The sequence below is a fragment of the Branchiostoma floridae genome, chromosome 8 (genome assembly GCF_000003815.2).
Source record: "Branchiostoma floridae strain S238N-H82 chromosome 8, Bfl_VNyyK, whole genome shotgun sequence".
Classification (NCBI taxonomy): domain Eukaryota; kingdom Metazoa; phylum Chordata; class Leptocardii; order Amphioxiformes; family Branchiostomatidae; genus Branchiostoma; species Branchiostoma floridae.
In genome coordinates, this window is record NC_049986.1 from 20,024,755 (window position 1) to 20,030,754 (window position 6,000).

Genomic DNA, 6,000 nt, shown 5'->3' on the forward strand with positions numbered 1-6,000 from the left:
AAATCATATCCAGTTGCTCGAGAGTAATTGCTATCTCACCTGATTGTATGAAGGTTTTCGTATTACCATAACGTTATATCGTATAGTATGACAAGAGCCAAAGAAAGAGAGAGATATATTGTTTATTGTATTTAGAGTTTTAAGATTTATTCTGTATCCACTTTTTTTGTAATTCATATTTGACCATACAAAAGTCTATGTACTTTCTGTCGTGTCAATAAAGCTTACAAGTGTGCTATTTGGCGAGAGTGAAACACAGACGGCATTCTTTTGTCCTGCTGTTGAAACACATAACGGACGGTCCCTAAGTGATCCTAACGTACCGTAACTGAACAACTACAACACGTCCAGACTGACGGGGTGAATAACCTCAGACTAACCGAAAACATTGTACATTCAGTGCCATGTAAGCATGCATAATCTTCGAGTAGACGTTCGCCTTTCTACAATGATTTAATAGGGATAAGCACTTGGTTGGATGCTGTAATAACCCGACCAAGAATTCACAAAATTCGTATTTCGGAAGGGACGTCAAAGGGGGGTCCCGTGTTCAAGGAGGTGCTTCGAGCTCTTAAATCAGCCTCATTATTAAAAACTAGAGTTCCACGAACACATACCTTTGCCAAATAAACCAGGTTTGTTATGTAGAATGATGTCTGTAGACATAAATGTGTTACTCATTACATTTTATTTTATATGCCTGGAGTTGGTTCCCATTGCTTATACAAATTAGATCCCTATTTACATAATAATATTAAATTGTATCAAGCATCACTTAAGTTATCAGCATACCAAAATCATGATGATCCTTTCATCCTTCTTGAAACCGGCTCCTGCAGTTCAAGGAGCAAATTAGCTGTTAATTTGCATAACTAGTATCTCATTGTGTAAGTTTTTACTTAGGCTATCTACATATCAAAAATCATGACGATCTGTCAACACGTTCTTATTTTCCATTAATTATGCAAATGAGATCATCATCTGCATAATTAATAATGTATTGATATTTCTTTCTTTCTCAGCTACAAATGTGACAAGTTTGAAAGTCCTATAAAGGAATGCAGTGGATTTACAAACTTTCCTCATTAATTATGCAAATTAGCTGCCAATTTGCATAATTAGAATTCCATCATGTAAGTCTTCCCTTTGGCTATCTACATACCAAAAATCATAACGATCTGTCAACACGTTTATATTTTCTCATTAATTATGCAAATGAGGCCGTCATTTGCATGATTAATATGCATTGATATTTCTCTCTTTCTCATCTACATATGTGACAAGTTTGAAAGTCCTATCGTGAAATGCATGCGCAGTGGATTTATAAACTTTCCTCATTAATTATGCAAATTAGTTGCTGATTTGCATAATTAGTATTCCATTATGTCCATTGTTACTTGGGCTATCTACATACCAAAAATCATGACGATCCATTAACACGTTCTCTAGTTATTCTCGTCCAAAGTTTGAAAGGAAACCGGAGCCTGCAGTTCTAAAAAAGCCGCTAGGGGGTCCAAACTCACAGTACTTACTCTCTGCCCCAGGGGCTATCTACCACTCAAAAATCATAACCACAGCATGTCCAGGACACGAGATATCAAAAATTGAGGTTCTGCTGCAGTACCTTAGCAAGCCGCTAGGGAGTCCATTATCGAACTTGACCTTCGTTTTCTCGACCCCTACCCACCTACCAAATATTATCGGGATCCATCCAAGGCTTCTCGAGTTATGCTGTTAACAGACAGACACACACAGAGACACACACATACACAGACTCACAAGCCCAAAACATAACCTTAGCCATTCTGGCAAAGGTAACAAATTGGTACTGGCTGCAAATAATACACCAGATGTATTATTGTTCTCATCATTAGCATGTATAACAGAGGGGTCCAAAGTCCGGTAGGGGTCCAAAGTCCGGTAGGATTTTAAAATCATTTTTGCGGAGATATGCATAAGTGTCTGCACATGATAAGTGCAACTTGTTATGGACTAAACCTTGTTGTAAATAACTGAAAAGTCAGAGTATGTGTCCAAGTTGGTAAGCCCAAACTGATAACGATTGAAAAAAGTACACAAGTTTGACGCCTTCCGTGCATGCTGACGAGCGAACATATCGAGAACATGGCCCGGGAAACTATTAAATAATTCATCGTCAAATACGAAATGTGAAAAGATACCACCACAGATGAGAAGACTATCTATAAAACTTCCTAAATAAGCACAGCTATGCCGTGTCTTTGCTTTTATAGTTGGATAATCAGAGCTGAATTATCAACCCCGCCATCTTTGTCAATCACCTATGAAGGAAGCCGAGCGATGCTCAACACGATGACGTTAGTCAACCCGTCAGTGGAGTACCAATCATTCAAGAAAATCGATCCCTACCGACTAAAGAAATCCTGTAGTCATTTCTGCTGTTAAAAACGAGGTTGAAGCAGGAAATACAGAAGCCGAAAGTGAAAAAGTGTAATCACAGGCAGACCTAAACAAAGTGCCGCCATTTTTATTTTTGGCGACAGGTTGGTTTCACCGTGAGAGGTAATCCTTGTAAGTAAATGTATTTAAATATGCATCGTAATTCAAAATATTGCATATATTTGTGACAAAAAATGGTATTGCAGAAGCTTAGTGTTATTTTGCATGCATAGGATGCTTAAAGATATGCAGAGATGGCTTGGTTGTTAACTTATCGGAGTTTGGACCCCCTTTTTTGTGTTAGAACGTTCCACTGAAACGCAAGTCCAAACCTGCCAAAACTTTCGCGCGCTGTCAAAGTAAAGTTCGGAATGCTGCCGTTAAATGAAACATATGTCTGCACTGCTTAAATCACAGTTATATGGTTGTTAACAAGATCTTGAATTATTTTTGATGGGTTCTCAGTAAAACGTACGATGACAAAAGCCATTCGCATTCACTTAGAACAGTTACCGGACATTGGATCCCCCCCGTTATATTGTTACAGAATATTCAATATTTCTTTAGGCCGTGTTTTCAATAGGAGTTTTGAGATTGCTGCGGTTTTGTAATTTAGCTAGCTGCCACCACCTGATGTCGTTTTCTGAATGGTGATGTTTCTTTAATTGCTGCCGCCTTGCATGTTTTGATTGCTGTCGTGTTTTTTTAGTGCTGTTGCTTTGACATAAATGCTATCGTTTTATGAATCTTTTATGTTACCTGCAATTAGCCCACGGGCAAGAATTTGCAATAAACTTAATTTTATTGCTGTCGCTTTCTGGTTGTTATCGTTTTTATCCCTGTCATTTGATTGCTGGTCTTCCATTTCTGATTTCAACAGTACTAGTTGTCTTTTATATAGCTTTTGTGAATACTCACGGTCACTTTCTCTCAATGCTAACATTTTTCTGAGCATTTGTAGATAGAGGTGCAATTTTCTAATTGCTGTATGCTATATTTGGCCGCGGCTAAGAAACAGTGCATACGTAAAACATCTACCAGAGTAAACCAACATATACAATTGAACACCGACGAAAACATTCTGGAGGCCCTGCGCTCATCAGGGGATGCGTTTCGGCAAGGAGCTTTTATCAACAAAAAGTTCCTTGGTTTCGGTTGTCAGGATGTCAGCAGCAGGTGACTACTGTACTGCCGAAGGAGCTTGCTATATAAGGGCGTGGATTGGTAGTCTCCGTAGCAGCTGCAGACTCTCTTGTTGTTTTTTTCCTCGTAATAACACTTTTGCAGGCTATTTCTTTTGCACTACTGGGTAGTAGTTTGTGCTGTCTACCGGCGTCACAGTAGACAACACAATCGACCCACTAAAAAAAAAGAAATAGCCAGCAAAAGTGTATCATAATCCCCCCAAAACATTTAACAAAAGACGCCCAGAAAGCCTGCTATATAGGCAAGTGGATTGGCAGACTATCCAATAACACAAGACGCAAAAACATTTTCCTGAGTCTCTACCAGACTGACAACGCTGGCAAATAATAACTGTAGTTGAGATAATATGCCAGGGGAGTTTTGCTACCAACAGGGTTTGAACGGCCTCTGGAGCCGAGGGGTAATGTTAACCTTACATTGTAGCTTGGATCAAGGACGTTATATAATGTCCTTGCTTGAACTGACTCTCCTCGCCAATTAATTGTCGATTCCCCCCCTACTGTCCATACCCGCGTACGAAGGCCTGGTGGATGGTATATTTTCCCCCATCTCTCTGGGCTATCGGATTTCGCTACAGGTGGTATGACGTCAGCATCAGCGTGTGGCAAATAAAACAGAATGTCGCCGATTGATGAGATGTAACGTTAGCGTTTTAGTCACGGGAGGAATTTTATGGCCGGGTACAGCGTTAATATAGTTCATTTATCGTATGAGGAAAAGTCATATGAATTGCAATGCAACATAATAGAACATCGTAGTCAACAAGTCATTGAATAGGTTGCAAGAAATAACAACATAAAATAACATAAAATAAGTAGTGCGTTGTATCTTAGTACAGATTTTTTTTCTAATATCCATGGTATCAACCATATGTGATTTCTCATGGCTATAGGAGTTTGGATTTCGTTACAGGTGGTATGTTGTCACCGCCTGCCTGACGCAAATAAGGAGAACGTTGCCTCAGGTTGGTGATATGTAACACTTTAGTCGCCAGAGAAACTAGAGAATATCGCTAGGCTGAATCATCATCATCCGGGCGTGCTGGTTGCACGGATGGCCATGACTCTCTTCCTCCATCCTTCCCTATCCTCCATAGGCTTGGGCGGTTCTTCAGTCGAGCAGCCAGAATCATCACAAACTTGAATAATTACATATCAACTGCAGAAGAGCAAAACAACAATTCAATGAATTTCAGTGTAACACATTAGACCATCGTAGTCAACAAGTCTTTGACAAGAAATATCTCAAAGTTCTACGTTGTAAATGTATCTCATCATTGTTATCTTAGTACAGACAAGTTTTTTTTTTCTAAACTCCATGGTATCAGCCATAAGATCCTATCGGAGTTGGGATTTCGCTACAGGTGGCATGACGTCACCATCTTGTGTGGCAAATGAGGAGAATGTTGCCTCAGGTTGGTGATATGTAACACTTAAGTCGCGAGAGAAATTAATAATGCTTGGCTGAATAATTAGATATCAACTTAAGAAGTGCAAAAATAACAATTCAATTAATTGCAATGTATAGTTAACATATTAGATCACCGTATACAAAAAGATTTTGACAAGAAGTTGTACGTTGTATAGCCTCCATAGCAAGCTCTCTGAGGCCTTTTTTGGCTCATGATACACTTCTGCTGGCCGTTTCTTTTAGAAAATTTAGTACTGGGTCGCTGATTGCTGGCCGTATCTGACTACCGCCCTCGCGGAGCCTGTATGGAAACGGCGGCAGTCAGATGAGGCCAGCAATTAGCGACCGAGTACAAATAGAAATGGCCAGCAGAAGTGTATTTTGAGCCCAAAAAAGGCATCAGAGAGCCTGCTATGGAGTCTATACGTTGTAAATGGTAAATGTATCACCTCATGATAATTTCATTTCTGGCATTTTTTTTCTCCATAATATCAATGGTATCAACCATGTGATCTTGCCACAGGTGTTATGACGTCACTACCTGTGTGCGGCAAATGAGAAGAAAACGAATATTGCCTCAAGCTGAGTTGCCTGATTAACTGTTTTTTGGCCTATTACCTGGATGTCTAACCTTCATCAACGTGTAACATAGATTGTACAGGACAATCTATTATTCGAATAAATCGCAAGAAATAAATAAATCTTGCATGTTGTCTTGCGGCTCATCCTTATTATAACAATATTCATTTAAAGACTTTTATAGTCAATGTTAGACTTGTTGTGCATGTACATGTAGAATTGATCGATTTGTTGGTCCGTTGGATGATTGACTGGTGATAAACAAGCCCTTGAGAATAAGGGATACAACCATTCTGAAGATAGAAGTAGGAGCATACCCCCGTCACATGTAGCGAAAATCGATCGGACGACGAGTCTGCGAGCTCTAAATTACGAGGAGGCATGACT